Source organism: Anabrus simplex, chromosome 1, assembly GCF_040414725.1.
Source record: "Anabrus simplex isolate iqAnaSimp1 chromosome 1, ASM4041472v1, whole genome shotgun sequence".
Lineage (NCBI taxonomy): Eukaryota > Metazoa > Arthropoda > Insecta > Orthoptera > Tettigoniidae > Anabrus > Anabrus simplex.
This window is the reverse complement of record NC_090265.1, coordinates 1,151,446,996-1,151,469,406: the sequence shown is the minus strand read 5'-3', so window position 1 is coordinate 1,151,469,406 and position 22,411 is coordinate 1,151,446,996. Positions and strand designations below refer to the sequence as shown.

Below are 22,411 nucleotides of genomic sequence, written 5' to 3'. Positions count from 1 at the left end.
TACCAATCAACCTTGTAAAGACTCTATGGCTGAAGACGTTCAGAAAATGAATGAAACTTGTTCCATGTTATAATAATTAGGCAATAAAACAAGGATGAGATCCTAACTTTGCATTGCTTGTTAAGTATTGAATAGGTGGTAAAATAAGTTTTAATATTTTCCTTCCTTACGTATCTGGAGCTTTTAACGGCAGACTCCTCATCCTCTGTTAGTATCGCCAGATCTGCAAAAGCGAGATATGGTATGTAGAGATTATCTTTGGGAAAGCCCAGTCGGATTGGCTCCCAAAAACTCACATTTCTTGAGTTCTTTCTCCCATTCTTCCATAACCTTGTCTAGGACGACGTTGATCAGAACAGGAGAGAGTCCATCACCTTGTATCACGCCTGTTTGAATGTCAAAGGGTTCTGAGATTTCCCTCATAAATTTCACTTTAGATTTCTTGTCTGTCAGTGTTTGTTTTATAAGTTCTTGTATTTTGGAATCTAATCCCCTCTCCTCTAGAATTTGGAACAGTGAGGGCCTGTTGATTGAATCGTAAGCCTTTTTGAAATCTACAAATATGCATACGAGGGTTTTATGTCTGAGAGCTCGCATTTTGAGTATGGTTTTGAGGTTAAAAATTTGTTCGGGGCATGACCTATTTGGTCTGAATCCTGCTTGATATTCAGCTAATTTCAAAACTACAATAGCAACATACCAGAAACACAGGATAAATTTTCGAAGTTCAAAAACAAGCATCTAGGGTTCTAAGACAAAATAAACGGAAATATGTCAACGATCAACTTAAGTCAATTGAAGACAATTTCAAAAAGACCTCTGCGAACCAAATTAAAGGGTTTTCTCCAAAAAACCTTTGCTATCTGAAACAAGACGGTAAACTGGCCTTAACAAATAAAGAAAATTGCCAGGAACTAGCCACATATTTTTCACGGCTTTTAAATTGTCCAGAACCTACAGAGAGATTCCCGAAAATACAGCCAGAAATCACAATAGAATATTCGTCACCACTAAGATAAGAAATTTCTTCACACATCAAGAAACTTAAAAATAACAAAAGCATCAGGGGAGGACAGAATTGTAGGTGAACTTTAAAAAAATTTAGGCCCAAATTCACTCAAAGAAATTACACAAATAATTCAAAACATTTGGCAAACTGAAAAGCTTCCGGATGATTGGAAGATTGCTCTAATCCATCCGCTACATAACAAAGGTGACAAATCAGATGTTAATAATTATAGAGGGATTTCTCTTGTATCTGTCACAAAATGTTATCAGCATGTCTCTTGCAAAGAACACAAAAGCAATTAGAACCCAAATTAGCTGAATATTAAGCAGGATTCAGACCAAATAGGTCATGCCCCGAACAAATTTTTAACCTCAAAACCATACTCAAAATGCGAGCTCTCAGACAAAAACCCCTCATATACACATTTATAGATTTCAAAAAGGCTTACGATTCAATTGACAGGCCCTCACTGTTCCAAATTCTAGAAGAGAGGGGACTAAATTCCAAAACTCGGGAACTTATAAAACGAACACTGCCTGGCACGAAATCTAAAGTGAAATTTATGGGGGAAATCTCAGAACCCTTCGACATTCAAACAGGCATAAGACAAGGTGATGGACTCTCTCCTTTTCTGTTCAACGTCAATCCCAGACAAGGTTATGGAAGAATGGGACAAAGAACAAGAAATGTGAGTTTTGGAAGCCAATCCGACTGGGCTTTCCCAAAGATAATCTCTACATACCATACCTCACTTTTGCAGATGATCTAGTGATACTAATAGAGGATGAGGAGCCTGCCGTTAAACAGCTCGAGATAAATAAAGTGCAGAAAAGGTGGGACTACAGATATCAAGAGCCTGAGAACAAAATATGGTACAACTGACAGAGTCCCTTACTTTAATACATACATACATACATACATACATACATACATACATACATACATACATACATACATACATTATCATTATAGACTGTTATGCCTTTCAGCATTCAGTCTGCAAGCCTCTGAGAATTTACTAAATGTCGCCACAATCCTCGATTTGCAACTAGTGTTGTGGCCTCATTTAGTTCTATACCTCTTATCTTTAAATCGTTGGAAACCGAGTCTAACCATCGTCGTCTTGGTCTCCCTCTACTTCTCTTATCCTCCATAACAGAGTCCATTATTCTCCTAGGTAACCTATCCTCCTCCATTCGCCTCACATGACCCCACCACCGAAGCCGGTTTATGCGTACAGCTTTATCCATAGAGTTCATTCCTAAATTAGCCTTTATTTCCTCATTCCGAGTACCATCCTGCCATTGTTCTCACCTGTTTGTACCAGCAATCATTCTTGCTACTTTCATGTCTGTTACTTCTAACTTATGAATAAGATATCCTGAGTCCACCCAGCTTTTGCTCCCGTAAAGCAAAGTTGGTCTGAAAACAGACCGATGTAAAGATAGTTTCGTTTGGGAGCTGACTTCCTTCTTACAGAATACTGCTGATCGCAACTGCGAGCTCACTGCATTAGCTTTACTACATCTTGATTCAATCTCGCTTACTATATTACCATCCTGGGAAAAAACACAACCTAAATACTTGAAATTATCGACCTGTTCTAGCTTTGTATCACCAATCTGACATTCAATTCTGTTGAATTTCTTACCTACTGACATCAATTTAGTCTTCGAGAGGCTAATTTTCATACCATACTCATTGCACCTATTTTCAAGTTCTAAGATGTTAGACTGCAGGCTTTCGGCACAGTCTGCCATTAAGACCAAGTCGTCAGCATAGGCCAAACTATTTACTACATTTCCACCTAACTGAATCCCTCCCTGCCATTTTATACCTTTCAGCATATGATCCATGTAAACTACAAACAGCAAAGGTGAAAGATTACAGCCTTGTCTAACTCCTGTAAGTACCCTGAACCAAGAACTCATTCTACCATCAATTCTCACTGAAGCCCAATTGTCAACATAAATGCCTTTGATTGATTTTAATAATCTACCTTTAATTCCATAGTCCCCCAGTATAGCGAACATCTTTTCCCTCGGTACCCTGTCATATGCTTTCTCTAGATCTACGAAACATAAACACAACTGCCTATTCCTCTCGTAGCATTTTTCAATTACCTGGCGCATACTGAAAATCTGATCCTGACAGCCTCTCTGTGGTCTGAAACCACACTGGTTTTCATCCAACTTCCTCTCAACGACTGATCGCACCCTCCCTTCCAAGATGCCAGTGAATACTTTGCCTGGTATACTAATCAATGAGATACCTCGATAGTTATTGCAATCCTTCCTGTTCCCTTGCTTATAGATAGGTACAATTACTGCTTTTGTCCAATCTGAAGATACCTTACCAACACTCCACGCTAATTTTACTACTCTATGAAGCCATTTCATCCCTTAATTTAAATACTTCAGAAAATATATCGAACTGGCAGGCCTTGAAAAGATCTCACAACAGACTCTTCTCCAAAAAATTAAAAGAGCATTAGGGTTAGTCCAAAACATCTACAAGAAAAAATACACATCAAGACATACAAAAATTTGGCATTTTAACACAGGCATAAAACCAACAGTCCTTTACGCAAGAGAAATATTGGCACTCAACAGAAAGCAAGAACTTGAAGATATCAAAAAAGAAGAGAGGAAGATCATTCGGAAAATTTTAGGAGCAAGATACACCCAAGAATGTTACAGGTTACAATCAATCAAAACAACAGAAAAGTTCTCAAGCATTGAAATTGACATTAGGAAAAGACGAATGAAATTCTTCGGCCATCAGACTGTATTTCCAGAAAATCTATTGACAAAAAGGATAATAGATTATGTAACCTCGCTTAAGAACTCAACACCCTAGCTTAACGAACTTTGAAAGGACCTCAAAAACGCAAACATAAGTTCAACAGACATCCTAGAAAGAGATATCCTTAGACACAAAGTAAACAACTGGGAAGTTATATCAGAGCAACCACAACAAAAACAGTACATACTAAAGTGGTCGGCAGAGCGTAAACTAGCCTTCTCAGAAAGAATGAAAACGTCTTCCAATATTGGGAGAATTCTCTAATAATAATAATAATAATAATAATAATAATAATAATAATAATAATAATAATAATAATAATAATAATAAATACAGAAATCTATATCCCTCTAAAAATCAGAAGGAAACTATATTGAATATTCAATTAATGTGAAGGAATCCTTTTAAAACAATTTACAGTAAACTGAAGTTGTCATATTCAGAAGGGAATATGTTTTTGTACACAAAAGGTGACAGTAGGAATACAGAACCATTCTGTAAACTTCTCTTTCCACTTCTGATTTTTCCCAATACTCGCAGTACATCAATTATGAAACAAAGAGATGATAATTCAGTGCCATTTCTATTTCTGTAAACTGAGATAAATAGTTCGGAAGTAAATGACAATTCTTGGAACAAAATCTCATGGTCATAATATAAATGCTAGAGTTGTTTACTAATGTATCCCTGGTCCTGGGTTAATTTCTACCAATCCCCGATAGCAGCGGGGTGTGTAGTTATCACATTCCTTTTGAAAGAGAACTTCCACTAAAAGTTCCCAAATTAATTCTCAGATCACACTTTTAATGCCATTTTTCAGTTAATTGCTGAAAAAATATTGCTCCAGAAAACCAGGCTTATTATATGCTATGTTGGGTAAAGTACCATTAAGAGGAAAAGCAACAAACTAGTGAACAAGGCCGTATTTATGTACTGACCAATAAGGGCTATCGTCTAGGGTGGCTTTTTTTTTTCAATCAAGATTTTTTGATTTTTGCATATTTATATTTATATTTATAAAGGAATAAGAAAAGGAACATATAATATGACAAACAACATGACAGGTCAGTGCTGAAAGAAGGAGCACCGAAAGAGGAGAGAAGGACAAACATAAAATCTCCATATCTTCAAAAAGACAGGCTCTCTCCTCGTAAGTCCCAATTCTTCTACATCCATCTTTTTTCAGAACCCCAACAAGTTCGCTTCTACTTCCTAGCTTCATCAGGAGTGTAGGCATTAACACTCATTGAGGGGCCATCTTGACAGATTTTCAGTGTTGATGCGGGAAGTGTAGGATAAGAAGAAAGTCGGATTAATACAAGAAAAGTGAGGATACATAAGATAGAGATAATACAGATGGTAAAAGATTAGGACACAGAACAAACACGAAAGGAGAAATGGATCCCAATGCGAGAATGTCAGTATTGAAAGGAAAAAACAAGTGCCAAATCATCGATAGAGAGAGAAGAAAAGAATACACAACAGGACAAACACAGTGGAAGGTCAGTGTGGAAAGAGGGAGTACAGGAAGAGGAGACAAGGCCGAACTTAAAAAACACAAAACAACAATTTGTCACCAGTTTGTTCCTTTCCAAATTATCTTATTATTTTATTTTTGTTTTTATCTTTTTAATATTATTGTCCATTTGCGAGTCCTTAGGGAGTCTCCCTTCAACACCTCAAAACTTTCTAAGGAGTTTTCCCCGGTCATTGTATTTTTAATTTAAGTTTAACATCATCCACAATAGAGAACATACTAAAAAACTATAGCAAAATCTCCAGCATTTTGAAGAAAGAAGATCACTTTCTAGGATCCCTTATGCACATAGTTTTTATTACAAATCTGAACACTGACTTGTTGAGTCATATACATTAAAGTCTAATAGTAATAAACAGAGTCAGCTTTTCAGCTTCTTCTTCTGCTCCCAAAACTTCTTCATCCTGTCAGTCCTGGCTGCCCTTTGGTTGTCAGTAATGGTGTACTTCTTTCATTCGAATGTTATGAGTTTGAATAGTAAGTGTTCATTCTTTAGAATCCTCTTTTCTCTGTCTTCAATTTGGAGCATTGATAAATTTAATTCTTTTAAATCATTCATGATCTCTGGAATGTTGAGTATTTTAATTCAATATGAAGGAATATTTTATCTCCTCCTCCATCATCATCATCATCATCATCATCATCATCATCATCATCAATTTCATATGTGCCAGTTCAGTGTTCTCCCTATGACCTTTTCAATGGACGCACCGCCCTGCCGTTCTTACAGACCACCCGGCTATCATAATCCAGATACATGCTAGTTACATGATATTGATACATAATTGAGTCATTGGGTGCTCAAAATTAACATGTAATACTGTAGGTAAATTTAAATTACAGATCATTATTCTCAGCAAAATTGCATCAATTACATCGCAGATAAAGTGTTTACCTTGATCACCACATAGCGTCGTGCGCAAGCAGGGTCTGGATTTGCGTGGAATCACATGTGTGCCCTCTATTCCGCATAGCGTCACAAACTTGTATGGCAATCCACAGCAACCGAGCAACAGCAACCGAGTGGTAGGTCTGAGGCCGCGTGCACACCGAGCATGCTTCGCATAGTGTGTCGCGTGTTGCTCAACGCTAAGCGTCACGCTAAGCATAACCAGTGCTTTGTTCGTAATCCAGGTGTTCACACCGCCCGCGCTCTGCTGCGCTGAACGCCTACCTTACAGCTAAGAGAAGCGCCAGACAACGCGCAGTGTTGGTTAATTGCTTAGCGTTCCCTAGCTTGTTCTGAAGTTATGGAAGAAGAAATTATTCATGCAGTGTTTCAAAGAGAAGAAATATGGAACCCAAGACACAAAAACTATAAAAATGTAACTGTTTTGCAAAATAAGTGGACTTAAGTATCTACAACAGTTTTATCGCATTCCTACAGTAAACATATACAGTAATATTACTTCTACTGTCACACTTTACTGAGCTTAACATTGTGACAGGATGAAATTGCGTATGGATTTTAGTGTCGGAAGTGTCCGAAGAGAAGTTCGGCTTGCCAGGTCCAGGTCTTTTGATTTGACTCCCATAGGTGACCTGCGCTGTGATGAGGATGAAATGATTATGAATACACACATACACCCAGCCCCCGTGCCAATGGAATTGACTAATTATGATTACAATTCCCGACTCTGCCGGGAATCGAACCCGGGACTCCTGTGACCAAAGGCCATTTAGCCATGTAGCCGGACACTTTGTGACAAAGTGCACAGAATCTATAATTTTGCAAATGGAGGGTGGTAACATGAAGAATATCACTCTGCAGGCTAGGAGTGGGTTTGGAAGAAGATATAATATTTGTCACACATTTACTTCACTTTTGTTACGATGATAAATAGTGCGTGCTAATTGTAACAGTATTGTAAAATACTATTTATAATTATTATATAAAGAGCGTGATTTGGCCGGAAATTGAATTTCCACGTGTTTGCTGCACGGTGCTCCTGGACAATTGGGAAAATTGAATTTCTCCCAATACTTCTCTGCTACTTGTCGCCACATTTCAGTTGTAGGGTTTGGAAGGTCAAAGGTATTTTTTGTCATTCTTAAGTAATCATAAAATTTATCGCGATAAAGTCTTGCATCTCTGTACAAACGATGGAATTCTCAGAAAGTAATTCGTTCTTCATTAAATTCATGAATCCACTTTCGCTTCTTCTTTCTAACTTTTAATTTTAGGTAACTGTTATCCATCAGTAAACTGTTTCTAGTGTACTTGGATAACGGCATTAGTTTGTGACGACCCTAAAACGCCTCGCGCCAAACTAAGCTGAGAGCACGGCATAGAGTTTTCGGTGTGAACAGCAAGCATGCTTTGCGCTATGCATAGCATTTCACGCTACACACTATGCGAAGCGCGCTCGGTGTGCACGCGGCCTAAGCCCGCTGTTACATGATTTGTAACAAGAAATAGAACACTAGAAGTTCAAAATACTGTTATGTCTCGTTCATGATAATAAAACTAAAATAGTTCTATTTTTCAGTTGATGTTTACCTGTCTGATATTGTTAATGCCCTGAGGGGAATGAATTGATTTTTTCTTTTTTTTCATATTGAAGTTTTACATAGAAGCCCAGCTACTCATTCCTACCACCCAGCTGACAAAAATTTCTGGGGAGAACACTGCAATTTTTGTACCTCTATATATGGATTTTTTAGCTGAAGAGGTTCCAAATCACAGAAACGAAACATACTTTTTTAGTCATTTAACTAGACTTTAAGCTAGAATATGTTTGTAATTACATAACCTAGCCATAAAAGCAAATAAGTATTGGAAGGTGGGATTCTTCCTTCAACCAAAACCTCATTTGATAACATTGTAAGGAATTATTTCCTCATCACCATTATGTCGGTAAACACAAGCATTGGTCAAATGGATACTGAATGTGGGGTCTGATAAATTATGAGTGATAACTAGAGCCTGGAAGTTAGGCAAAATGTCTTTTTTATCTGACTGGATATATTGAAGAATCAGATAGAGATAGATATGTTTTAGTGCATTTAGGGAGTGTAGAGACAATTTTTTATTTTGCCGTTTTTGCTTATTTTAAGATTTAAAGCCTTTTTTGCCTTTCTTGATCGTTATGCAATTTTTTCTGCGATTTACATATTTTTAAAAGCACATAATGAATTTCCATACATCGAAGACAAAAAAGGTTGCAGAAATTAAATTACATATTGCCGTCACAAATATCTATTTAGAATATTGTTCCCTGTAAATCGTTTATTTGTTTTCAGGCATTCGAAAGCTTATTTTCTCAACCCATTCATTTAACCTCTGTAAATAGCAGAACCTTCATTAGCGAAAGGAATGCACAAGTATAATGAATACCAGGAAGAAGAGAGGATGAGGGAAGTACGTCTCTTCTCCTTCCTCACACCCCTTTTGCTGTGACAATGTGTAATTACCTGGTATTCCCGATATTGAAATGATAAGATAATGCAGAGGAAGGGAGGAAATCACTTCTGTCTACCAGGTGAAACAAAAGAAACTGTTAGTCTACTGTTAAACTTGTTAAAGGCCACTCGGGTGTTTGCGCTGACTTATTTATCATGCCAAAATTTTCATCAATGCTTGGTAAATTACATGGCTATGTTCGCGAATTTGGTTCGGATACACTTTCTACTGATGGAGCTATACTCTTTTGAAAAATCTGTGAAAAATCTATTAATTATGAAAAAAAGTACTTTATAACTCAACATTTTGCAATAATGAAACATAAGTCTAGGTTAAATATTGTTGGCCCTAAGATCAATTTAATATCAACAGCAGTTACAACATCCAGCAGGCAATCTCAGTTTTCCCTGGATCTATGTAAAGCTTTCTTGGACTCCAGAATTCCGTTCTGGAAACTGGAAAATCAATCCATCAGGACGTTTCTGCAGAAGTACACTAAAGAAGTAGTTCTGTCAGAATCCACATTAAGAAATACGTATTTGAATATCTCCTTTGAAGAGACCCTGCAGAGGATTTGAAGCAGAGTTGCAGAAAAGATGATCTGGATCTCCATTGATGAAACTAAGGATGCAATGGGACGTTACATGGCCAATGTCATCACTGGAACTATGGAAGTAAAGTAAACTGACCTATCATGAGTATTTCTTTTGATGACAGAAGAGATGGAAAGAGCAAATAGTTCCACAGTGGCACAGTTGTTCACAAATTCATTAATGTTACTCTGGCCAGATGGAATACGGCATGATGATGTCCTACTTTTTGTCACAGATGTGGCACCTTACATGAAAAAAGCAGCTACAGCCTTGAAAGTTCTCTTTCCTAAAATGCTCCACCTCACATGTCTAGCCCATGGACTGCACAGAATTGCTGAAGAGATAAGAAGTTTGTATCCTCACGTGGATAAGTTAGTTTCGAATACCAAGAAAATCTTCCTAAAATTACCCTCCCGAAATCCGGGTTTTCAAGGATGTGGCACCAGATCTCCCTTTACCTCCACAGCCAGTTCTCACCAGATGGGGAACCTGGATCTCAGCAGTCATATATATTACAGCAACAATTTGGACAAGATACGTGAGGTACTTCATGCCGTATCAGTAGATAAGTTGCTTCAGTTCGCGAGGTAAAAAAGTTGTTGGACCATGAAGAGCTCAGCAATGATCTGGCATTTATAACAGCACATTATAGTGTGATACCGGAAGCAATCTTGAAGTTGGAGTAAAGAGATGATTCGCTAGTATCATCTATGGTGATCTTCGAAGATGCAGTAAATCAACTGCTGCAAGCATCAGGAGAAAAAGGAAGCAGTGTTAGTGAAAAGTGTAAACGTGTTCAGAGTGCTAATGTGGACATTGAAGAAATTAACATTTGTGATGTTCTGAAAGGTGAAAATTCTGTTTTAACTGGCATGTGTCCTTCTGAAATAGCTTGTTTCAAATTTGTGCCAATCACTTCAGTGGAAGTAGAACGTTCCTTTTCCATGATGAAAAACATTCATTCTGACAAGTGTCTGTATATGACAGTTGATACTTTGAAAAAAACACTGTGTTGTTGCTTGGAACCAAGGAAAGTAAGAGTAAGTACGCTAATTATGTGATAAATTTATAATAAAGAAATGAATGAGTATTTAAAATACATATTTTCATTAATAATGAGTGAGATTCCTCTTTGCTTTCACTCCTAATAAATGCCTATTTTAATTACAGTACTGCCTATTTTCAGTATTTCAAGTGCTGTTTTGCCTGCCTATTTTAACCAGAAATAAATGCCTAACTTCCAGGCTCTAGTGATAACGATGTACACCTAGTGTAGCCATCAGTTTCTGTACTTAGCTTACTCATTTGTGTACTTACCACTGCATACAATGCCAGAATGCAATTCCTTTATAATTATGTTATACTTTGTCAAAATAGACCTCGGTAGAAATGAAAGAAATGAATGCCCTAGTCACTTGTTGACATGTATTTACGGAATGGAGAAGGCCCATGGTTGGCTATTTACATACTCGGCACAAACAACATTCAGCTCTGTCTACTTGTACGCCTACAACAAGCTGCTCGCCACACAATGGGAGGGCAATGCTCTCGAGATGTCTCAAAATTTCTCAAGAGAAAAAGTACCTAGTCTCGAGAAATCTTGAGACCCCATCTCAGATTGCCCATCACTAACTCAGTGCAGGTTTGATAGAAGCTTGATACATTCCCCATAAAGACCTTGCATTTTTATTCCTGACCATCTTCTGAAAATGTAAAGGGAATGAATTGCCCTTCAAGTCTATCTTTCAATGAATATTGGACAGATACTAATAGTACATGTACTTCCGCAATGGAATTATTTTCTTTTTCAAATGACATCTGTTTAGAGTGAAAAATATGCTGGGTTGAGGAAAGAAACAAAAGATGGAGCTCTGAAAAATCATTTTCAAGGAAGTCCCTAAATGGTGAAGGTAGTGACTTCCTATCTCGAGAAAGGAAGAGGATTTCAAAGCTGGGAACAATTGGAGGATCCTTTCTACTGTGGATACAATGTTAACCATTAGTTTTGGCGTGATTTAAAAGCTGCAAGTAATTTACATCAATAAATTCTCAAAAGTTTTTCAGTTCCTGAGTGTGGACTGCATAAATATGAAAGAAGTTGAAAATTTTCATCACCACTAACTCAATACACAGGAAGTGCATCAGTTCTATGCTGCAAACAATTATGTAGAATGTGAGCAGGACATCAACACCTGCTAAGTTCTTATTCAAGTCTTTTGAGAGCAGATAGCACATTCTTCCCTCCTCTATGTGCAAGGCCTCTAAAATTAATAAGTAATGTTATGCTTTCTGAGAGTATCTGAAATATAGGAGGCAATTCTTTAAGAACTTTCATTTGGACATGTTTGTAACTCAAGAACATTATTTTGGTATTCAAAGTATTGGATGACAATTGGAAACATCTTTAATGCACCATGACTGCTTGCATCTGTTCCTAGGCAAAAAAAGAACTTTATTACTGTATACAGTATTAAGAGTTTCACTGATATCTGTTGGGTTTTTTATTATGGCTTCTGTTTTAGTTCTTGCACAGGCCAGTTTCTGTGCTACTTCAGAACCTATGAACATACTTTTATTCATTTTAGCTATGCAGTATAACTGTTGATATGAAACTGTATGAAATGATATTATAGCTTCTTGTAGCTTGAACTTTTGTATCATCTGGAGCAGAGGTGCTCACGCTGGGCATTTCATCCCGCGGGTGCCCAGCACTGTAAGCAGGCAACGAGTGTAGGCTATTCAGCCAGTGACACTGTGGTTACGTCAGAAGCCGTGAAGGTTGGGCGAAGTTCTTCCAGTCAGTCTCTATCACTGTGACGATACAAAAGTTTGAAGTGGAAGCAGAAAATAATGAAACAAACAGGGCAGAAATCCACGTCATTTTCAATTAACATTTTAAGAAATAAGTTATTTATGTTCAATGCAGTTTATGTATTTTGACCGGATACAATAAATAGTTAGGGCTACAACCACAAATATTTTTGTAATGTACGTAATGAATTACAATTTTTACTATTATATTTTAAGAAGTGCTTTAGAAGCATTTCTAATACAATACAGAGTTAAGGTTGATAAACTGTGGCTTGTGGTTGCTTGGGTTTAAATTATTTGATAAACTCATCAACAATCCAATCTTGCTTACTGGGAATAACATCAGTTAGGTTATTTATTTGAAGGCATACCGTACATCTATTTGGTAGATATGTTTACACTGTTGTTGTACTGTACTTTAGTCTTGGATAGTAAATATGTACGTCCCCGCTCGTGATGAAACTTCCTCGCCATTTAGAGGATACCTATTATCATCGGACGCCTGACAAGGTTTAAATACTACAGTAGAAGTCTGTTATAGCGAGAATTCACAACAGCGGAAAATTTACTCGCTATAGTGGATTGTCGTTATATCCGATTTTTGTATAAAAGTCGGAAAACCCCCCCATACACATTAAAATTGGTATGCAATGGTGATCAGTTTGTTCAAAACGTGCATTTCTGCGGATGATATCCACACTACAGCTTACTTATTTGTAATTTTTCGAAATCCGATGCTACGTGAAAGTGTAGGTTAATTTAATTCTGAAAAAAATTACAGTATCGTACTTCTCCGAATCCATGACGAACCCCACTTTTTCCTACAAAAAAATTTTAATCAAGGCTCAAAAAGTGCTTTGTAAAATCATATGAATGCCTTTGTTGTACAGTATGCATTTTTAGGCGCCGAACATTGGCTTTCGTTATACCGATTTTTTTGCGGCTGCACAATTATTCTTTATTCCGCGAGTTTAATGACCATTTACTTAAAATTGGCATCATAATACCGAAGAGAACCAGTTGAAAATTTGCCGGCAATACCTATTCCATATATCTCTACAATACGGCGATCCGCCAGGAAAATATTCTTGCTGTCTATAAAACGGTTACGTTACTTTTACTCAGCGTCAGATATAACCGGCTACTGATACACGCACGTCTCGCTTGCCGGGTTCGGCAAACTTCAGCGGCTAGCGATGTATAGGCTTAATAGCGTACGCTGAAAGTCAACGAACTAGTTTATTGCTGCACGGTGTGGCCATTTGACCCTTGCGTTTTTCGTGCACATACCTCACAATTTAATTTTCGACTTCTTTAAAGCGTCCTTGTTGCGGACCACTGAATGCACTTTTTGTTCAGTACACATTTTTTTAGCTATCGTTGTCTTCACGCTGATGCCAAATATTGGCTTTACTTAGCCCTATGCCATATTTTCTTACGGCTGCACAATTATTCTACATTTCCGAGTGTTTAATAACAATTAACTTAAAATTGGCATCATAATACGGTATCGACTAGAACCCATTGAAAATTTGCCAGCAACACCTGTTCCACGTATCTTTACGACTATCCATCATGAAAATGTTCCTGCTGTCCATAAAACTTAATTTTACTAAGAGTCAGGTACATTAGACACGTTATAACTCTGCCACTGAGTAGCCGAGGCCTTTCTAAGAATTCGAAGGCTCGCATGTTTTGATGCCATTCTGCAGATTTGAGAAACGTTTTTGTAGAGGCTAGTAGAATGTAATTTTCTCCTCACTATTTCCCGAGATCCAATGACGTTACACAAAGGCACCGTACAACCGGCTGTCACGGCTAGTGATGTGTAATAAAGAAGCGGTCGTTTATTGTCAACAAATTTTGTGTGTGCGTACGCGTGCGGGGGTGAAAAGAAGCGGTGTGGTTACCACGGTAGTTGTCAGTGGTATTCATTCCTGTTAGGCCGCGAATGGAAGACAACCCTTGATTTTTTTGCATGAGATTCTGAGGGGAAAAACATCGTCTTGGATTCGGAGAAATATAGTATCACTCCAGAGTTTCCTTCTTCAAATGGCTTCACCTAACCTAACCTAACCGTATATGTGTCGTGAAAACATATTTGAAATGCATGTAGAGCCGACTTATCCTCGCTAAAAATTTGCATGTGAATAGTCTTTCCAAAATTTAGCTAGATGTGAGAAAATATGAACTATCCTCTGAAATCAGTGATGTAGGCCTACACTGCCATATCTGGAGGTATCACATTTTAAATTAATTTCAGTACATAACATTAAAATTAAGAGATTGTTTACTTCAGCCGTTATTTTTAATGAGTTGACAACTGCTGTCGGCCACGTTATTTACGCATTTATTACGAAAACTTATCCTCTTTCATTTCGAATTTTCTTTAGAGAACAGCAGTCGTTGGGTACCGTATTACTAAACTACTTCAACATCGCCTTCAAATGTCGACGAGAGAGCTCGCAAATGCACAAATGAGAAAACTATACCGTACCAAAGATGATCGATCGCAATTTGCGGCAAACATTTCAGTTTCCTTATTCAAACAGCGTCACCTATCCTAAATTAACCGTACTATACATAGGCCTATGATGAAAACATACTTAAGCGCCAGTAGAGAAATGATAACCTTTTCGCTATAAATTTACATGATAATAACCTTTCCGTAATTTAACTAGGTGCAAGAAAATATAAACTAACCTCTGAAATCAATTACGCACTCTGCCATATGTTAAAAATTAAATAACTGGAGGTTCAACCTGTTCAATACTCAAAAGAAAGAAACGTAGCAATCACATTTCTATTTAAATGGGACCGGTTTCGACCTTAGTCTAGGTCATCATCAGCCATAAAAAACATGTAAAATGTTTAAGAATGTTGGAGGTCAGTTTTTCACTGTTAGGCACAAAGACACGACATCACATTCTGTTCTGCACAAAGTCACAACATTAACAATCAAATTGCGAAGATCAAAAAGGCTTGAATTCGCAGACGAACAGATCTGTAGAAGAAAGCCGCCAGCTCCCGGTGACTACGTGGCACACTCAAGGTCACGCGCTGCGGCCAAACACCAAAGTAGAGTGGAGAAAGTTTCGAAGGTCCAGAACCTGTCACGGCTGCGGGAAGCCAAGTACGTATATAAAAGTATACGATGCCAATTAGTATAACCGAATGAGCACCCGTACTCCAGCTAAGATCTTGGTAAACAGTTGACTTGTAAAAACAATTGTAGAGAGAAGAAAAAAATGTAGTAAAAAGCGCAATATCGGAAAACAAATGAAAACTTATATGCACAGTGCGCTATTTTAAAAAAATTTTTAGGTTATGATTGAAGTAGTCGAAGTTGGCGCAAGACAAAAATTTTTTGAAAGAGGAGAATAAATTAAACGAGGAAGAGTGATAGTGAAATAAGAGAAAGAATAAAAGAAAATTGAAGTTAGATGGTAATGAGGAAAGATAAGATAGGGAAATGAAGGAGGGGTAGTTTAAGGTGGGTTAGGAGGTGTATCCCATTTTTACTTGATTACAGTATTTATCATTAAAATTAAGCGATCGTTTAATCAGCCTTCATTTTAAATGAGTGTAGAACTGTTATCGGACACGTTATTTACGCATGTATTACGAAAATATGTTCTCTTTCAATTCAAATTTTCTTTACAGAACAACAGTCGACGGGTATTACTAATCGATTCCGACATCGCCTTCAAATGTCAAGGAGAAAACTCGCTAGTGGACATAGCAAAGATAATCGATTATATGCAACATAATCGCGGGCGGGGGCATAAATATCGATAACAAAAATTCTCGCATGCTTAATCGCTCGTAATAACGGATGCGTCAATGATAGGGCTCTCACTGTAACCGAAGGATAATACACAGTTTAATATAGAAATTTTGAAGGGACAGAAAAAAGTTGTCGGTATAACGGGGTTCTCGTTATATGCCGTACTCGCTATATCGGACTTCTACTGTATTTCCAAATTCAGTGAACAGGGAAATTCAAACAACACTACAACACTGTGCAAATTCAAGCAGTAAGCTTGTTGAATTATGTAAGTATTTTACTTTTTGCTGAATGAATAACAGGAATGTTACTTTTTAAGAAATGGAATTACTGTCATTCCCATCCAAGGAATTGTAAATCATAGCTTGTATGCTTAAACCCTGTACCTTTATAATTGAATACTGTACCCTATTCAGCATTTCGCTGAGTAGTGGAGAAGAGCTTCGTAATGACAAACATTACTGTTTCCTCCCCTGCAAAGTGTGTTTGCTCTCTTGCTTCACTGTGACGCATGCTAGCTACGTAACCTGCCCGCATTTACGTCACATCAGTCCGGCCGCACTGGGCTAGCCTCAACGGGCCCCAGGTGAGCACCTCTGATCTGGAGAATATTTGGGAGTGACAAGTGATAACATTAAACATGATATTGAACTAGTTCTCACCATCTCTTTGTGTGTTTTTCTCTTAACATGTCCTTCCAAGTCACCAATAACTTTATATTCAACATTAACATAACTATCACACACTGAACATGTTGCTTCACTTTCACTGCATCCATGAAGGAAGCATGAATACTTATGCTTTAGTTATTAAAAAATGTACAGTCCTTTTTCTTTTAGTTTCACTTCTTTCTTATTGAAAAGATAACATAACATACTTAAGAGGATGCAATGAGATTAATTTCAAACCACTTGGTACATACTTACACTGAAATTTATGGCAATAACCAGATAACCAAAGAGGATAGTTGCAAAGCACATGGCAACTAAAACTCGAACGTGAAAATGGAAACGTACGCAGCGAATCTTTAGAATGAGACTAGCATCTTGTTTGGTTGATTGATGCCTGGACTTCAAGTTCAAGTTTGCCTAGGCAGTCATATCTTCATGGCCAGTTCAGAACAGTAATAATTATTAAATTAATTTCATAATGGTAGACCTTTTTCAATAATATAATATGCAATATTATTGAATTGCGTTACTAAACTAAGGACTAGTTTCGGACTTGGCTGGCCATCTTCAGCCTTAATGTAATACATCTAATAACTAAACAAATGTACAAACACACAATTGACATAAAAACTAATGTACAAACACACAATTAACATTAAAGTCTGGGATGAACTATGTGTAAAATCTGAAAAATAAATTAGGCTCTAAATTCTTAGCATTTGGAGTATGCTCATCATCCAGAATCTTTCTTATATTAATATTCATAGAATTGTTAGTTCCATCACTGCTAATCATTACAATTTCAATTGCAAAACGGGAACTGGTAAATGTTGATTCTGTAGTCAGATCATCATTCACCAAATCTACTTGAGTGGTGTTTTAGCAGTATGCAAGCCACTAGATGCCACTGTAAATAACCACCAGCTGACGCAGAACTGCTAGATGGTGTTTCCACATCGACCAACGTAAATAAAATGAAATGTTCCCGTAGTGCTTGTTTACCCCTTAGCGCCGACCTCTATACATGGTATAGACCTATACACAGTTTTGCATTTATGGCTATAGCGCGAAGAGTTTTGGTGTTATGGATATGCAAATTGTTTTGTTTCCAAGAATACATTTTCGGGTTTAACACTGTTGTAAATAAGAATTGAAAATCGTTAAAATGCAGTGGTTTTTTCAAGGATAAGTATTTGTCAAGTAAGTCTGAGCACCAATCTCTGCTTTAAAAAAAAGTCTGTTTGCTTCATTCTTTTCCACGGAATAAAATAAGAAATAATGATCTGAGAAGTTTGTCTTATCGCGTGATGTTCTTTGCTCTAATTTTAAATTATGAGTGCGGTTTATTTATTATATTTGTCTTTATTTCTCGGCTTGTAATATTTTCGTAACTCTCCAGGAGCGCTCTGTGTAGGCATGAGTTAGTGCTGCTTTCTGTCATACGATACGAGAACCAGTTGTTCATGGTATATATCTCACTTGAAAGACGATGTCTCAACCTTTTATCTGAAATATGTATTGAGTTGGTTTGTTTCGCCATAAATGTTATTCCCCACATTCAGTTTCGTCCTGCTGCTTTCGGTCTCGCTGCAGCTTCATCAGTCAGTGTGATGCGTCACGCTCAGCTGTGGTTTGACTGACAGTAATGTGATTGAAATATTGTATAATTCAGATGAAAGTTTAGTCGGAAATAGTAGTGACACTATGAGCAGCAGTGATAATGAAATAGATGATGTGGCAGTTGTAAATGATGAGAGTGACAATGAGGAGGGACCAGTACTTGGAAATTTTGTGTAGGAGTTATTATACTGGTCAAAGGGAAGTTTTCAACAGAGAATTCTGATTCCTAAATTCTCTAACAATATTCAGACATGTCACAGGGACAAACATTGAGTAGTCATCTTATCGGGTTCAGCAGGTGGAGCGTTTGTTACAAAATACGCTCGCTCAGGCAGGGAACGAAATATTCAAGGTCGGCGCCCATCAGATAATACAGTTCCAAGCTTGCAGGAAAGACATTTTATCAGGATATTAGCACCCAAGAGTGAGAAATCCAAACCTCAGAGACGTTTGTGTGTAAAAAACATGGTGAAAAGAAGACGTCGGTGTACTGCTGCCAGGAGTGTAACTTGGGTCTCTGTCTTGAAGAGTGCTTAGAACTCCATCACATGAAACTAAATTACTAATGAAATATTAACAATTATGTAATTACCTGCATGTACATAGTTCTATCATAAGGAATTCCAAATTTTGTAAATATCAGGCTACTCTTCTACGTGTAGCAACGCTTTAAGCGAATCAATGTATTTCAGTTGCTCGTCTTTGAAATCTCATCTGGCCGCGGGGTAGGAAGCTCTTTAAATGGCTGCGACGCTGAGGGGTTAAAATCATGCTGAAATGCTGTTGGACATTGTCAGGATGGGACATGAAGATATGGTTAAAACTGACACATTCTTAATTTGTGGCTGCCATATTTGCAATTCATTGAGTGTCCATGAAGTTAACATGAATAAATGATAGATAAAATTAGATAAAATTAATGAACAGAAGGAGAGAGAGAGAGCGTGTTATAGTTCCGTTTTTATGAGTTTCGACTTGACAGTTAGCCGGAAGTCAGCCGGTGGTGCCAAATTGCCACGAATACAAACAGCTGATTTACAATACACAACACAAACAGAAATGTAAATACTGGAATATAAGTCCATAATCGGTTATTCTTTGTAGCAACATACATGATTCATGTAAGATCAATAGTGCACAATACATTTAGGATAAGGCTACAAGATAAAAATATGTCAATGCTCGAACAGATAAACCGTGAGAAAATTAAATTAAATTTCTACTCACCATGTAGAAGATCTCGCGTTGCTGTTAGATTCAGTTTCCCGTAACGAAGGAAATAATCCTAAAAAGCGAATATACCACTCATTTCTCAGTCACTATCGGCATTGCCATCATCTGTTGAGGTTTCACTCTCGCTTGACCCTAAAGAGATAATAAAGTTTTCAACATAATCGTCTGAACTACTTTATGCCCGTTCCTTCTGGCTATCCACCACATAAACTGGGTACTGGGGCTTGTTTTGTTTCAAGAGATGCACAAGATCCCCCTTCCCCATGTCATCGCGAACCAAAATATTGTGCTCCTTCAACCACTTAACCAACTCATTCTTTCTAGCTGCCATTGTTGGTGCTTTGTCAAGAATGACTCCCTAACATTACAATCAATTTCCCGGGCCTGGCTCCTTAGTGGAGTACCTCGCCCGAAGGGCTTTCTTCTCTTGGGAGCTTCATCCTTAAACGTAGGTGTCGACATGGCAGAACATCAAATTCACACACGGGCCTAAAATTAACCTACTATATAACTACCGAACGAAATGTTAAACTACACTACTATATAAAATAGATCACCTGTTACACACTATTTACAACAATATAACGCGCTATACTATTAAAAATACTAAACAATACATTTATAAACTCTACACTGCAAAATGTAAACGAACAACAACCTAGCACAAAGACACACAAAGACCGTGAAAAGAACTGAGCACAATACAACACACAGCTGATAGCACGTGGTTACAGTAAACAACAAATCGACAACACTGCTAACCGCAACTGGAGTCTAACGTGCTCTATCGGAGCGATCAGCTGTCTATGACTGACTGTTGATTAATTCACTTACCCTCCGCCAAAAGGCAGCGCTCAAACGTCAAGTCAAAACTCATAATAACTGAACTATAGTCAAATGGCATAGGTTATATGAGACCTCTCATTGCGGCATGTGGTGCGTGGTGTATTGTTGTGTGCCTCATACTAACGGTTGTGAGATTCAAAGGAAAAGGAAGGGGCGGGTCAAGGAGAGAGAGGCGGGGCAAGGGATGAGGGGGTGGGACAAGGGGAGAGGTCAAGGAAAGGAGAGGGAAGGGGAGGAATTAAGGAGGGGCCGAAGGATGTGGGAAAAGAGATGGCTGCTGAGGAAAGGTGCTGTGAATATTATGAAAAACTCAATTATGACTTGTTGGTTTGACGTTTCTAAAAATGGGAATTAGAAGGTCAAATAGGATATTTGGCTTTTCTGAAATGTCATTAAGATTATGATTCGGGTTACAATATTGATCTATATGTATGAAGCAGCTTTCAGTAATGTTAAGAAGGGGTCCTTTGTTGATGATTTTGAGAATTTCCATATCTTGTATTATGTTTGCGAATTTGTGACTATAGTCATGCACATGCTGTCCTATAGCTGAAAATTTATTGTACTTAAGGGCATTGACGTGTTCCGAGTACCTTATATTAAAATTCCTCCCAATCTGTCTGATGTAGGAAGAATTACAACTGTTACAAATAATCCTGTATACTCCTAATTTGGAAAACTATCAAACTAATTTTACCTACAATTTATTCAGGTTAACTTCATGGACACTGCAATGAATTCCGAATTTATACCAGCCACAAATTAAGAATGTGTCAGTTTTAACCATATCTTCATGTGCCGTCCTGACAATGTCCAACAACATTTCAGCATGATTTTAACAAGCACTACGGGAACATTTCATTTTATTTACGTTGGTCGATGTGAAAACACCATCTAGCAGTTCTGAATCAGCTGGTGGTTATTTACCGTGGTGTCCAGTGGCTTGCATACTGCTAACACCACTCAAGTAGATTTGGTGAATGATGATCTGACTACAGAATCAACATTTCCCAGTTCCCGTTTTGCATTGAAATTGTAATGATTAGCAGTGATGGAACTAACAATTCTATGAATATTAATACAAGAAAGAGTCTGGATGATGAGCATATTCCAAATGCTAAGAATTTAGAGCCTAATTTATTTTTCAGATTTTACACATAGTTCATCCCAGATTTTAATGTTATTTGTATGTTTGTACATTAGTTTTTATGTCAATTGTGTGTTTGTACATTTGTTTAGTTATTAGATGTATTACATTAAGGCTGAAGATGGCCAGCCAAGGCCAAAACTAGTCCCTAGTTTAGTTATGTAATTCAATAATATTGCATATTATAGTATTGAAAAAGGTGGGCCATTACAACATTAATTTAATAATTATTATTGTGATCACAATTCAATATGGATCAAAACCATGAAGTTTATATCCTGTGACAGTTCAGAACAGAACATTCAAGATCCCTTCTTTCTATGGCTTTCAAGTAATTCTCTCTTCCACAGCATGATAACAATGTTCATTTAATATTTTTCTGACAGTCAGTTTGATAAAAAAGACGTATCTTTTATGACAATTTAGTACAGGATACCAGGGTCTTCCATATTCAAACATTTTTAAAGGTCTACTGAGTAAGCCAAGCTATTTTCACTTCCAGAGCATGATGGCGATGTTCATTTAATGTTTTTCTGACAGTCAGTCTGAGAAAAAAGAAATTTAAAGACCCTCTAACTTTTGCAAAAAATGCAAGCACCTAACCAACTATGCTATAAAGCCAGTCGGTCAGTCCAGAAAGGATCCTAGGGTCAGACTCCTGCACTTTGAGAAATACATTTTATGGCAATATTCAACAGAAGATGCGTGGCAACGGCTGGGTTGTTTTGCCATACACACCACCTAACCACTGATGACTTGTTTCAGTCCCTGCTAAATTCTGTGCTTTGGATGATACCTTCACTTTCAAGTAAGCAAGATCTATACAGAGAGAATTATTCCTCAAAGAAATTTCAAAGAAAACAATATGGAAGACATTCGGATGAATAAATACTTTTTCTTAAACTCTAAAAAAAGTTTAATTTTAATCTAAGTAAATGATAAGAATTTT

General features: G+C 37.4%; 1 protein-coding gene across 1 annotated transcript in view; it reads right to left on the bottom strand.

Annotated features, from left to right (window-relative positions):
• The window catches only part of Arl8 (ADP-ribosylation factor-like protein 8), a 78,562-nt gene that overhangs the window by 5,760 nt on the left and 50,391 nt on the right, over window positions 1–22,411 (bottom strand). The gene's annotated exons all lie outside the window — the stretch shown is intronic.